We start from the raw sequence: 405 nt of genomic DNA on the forward strand, positions 1-405 counted from the left end.
CAAATACCACCTACTGAAATAAAATTCTACAACAAAACACTTACTGCTCTATTCGATGCACATCGCACATGATATACATCGAAAGGTCCATTTTAGTTGGAAGAAAAATCAGGCATTAAAATACTTTACCAACAAAATATCGGTAATATCACAAAGGTTTGCATATATCAAACTCACAATGCACAGTTATGACACCACATGCATCACTCAAGAGCACTTCTGCCACTAGCTGCCATGCCCCTCGCCTCTGAATGTCTTGCGCGTTCTCGTTTGTCAATTTTGCCGTCATGGTCGCAGATGTACTGTAGAATGCATACACACTTGGACTCGTACACAAACAATCATATTTATCTGTATGTTTGTCTCCCTAACAATGTAATTTTCTATATCTATATTTCTCAATAC

Source organism: Penaeus monodon, chromosome 20, assembly GCF_015228065.2.
Source record: "Penaeus monodon isolate SGIC_2016 chromosome 20, NSTDA_Pmon_1, whole genome shotgun sequence".
Lineage (NCBI taxonomy): Eukaryota > Metazoa > Arthropoda > Malacostraca > Decapoda > Penaeidae > Penaeus > Penaeus monodon.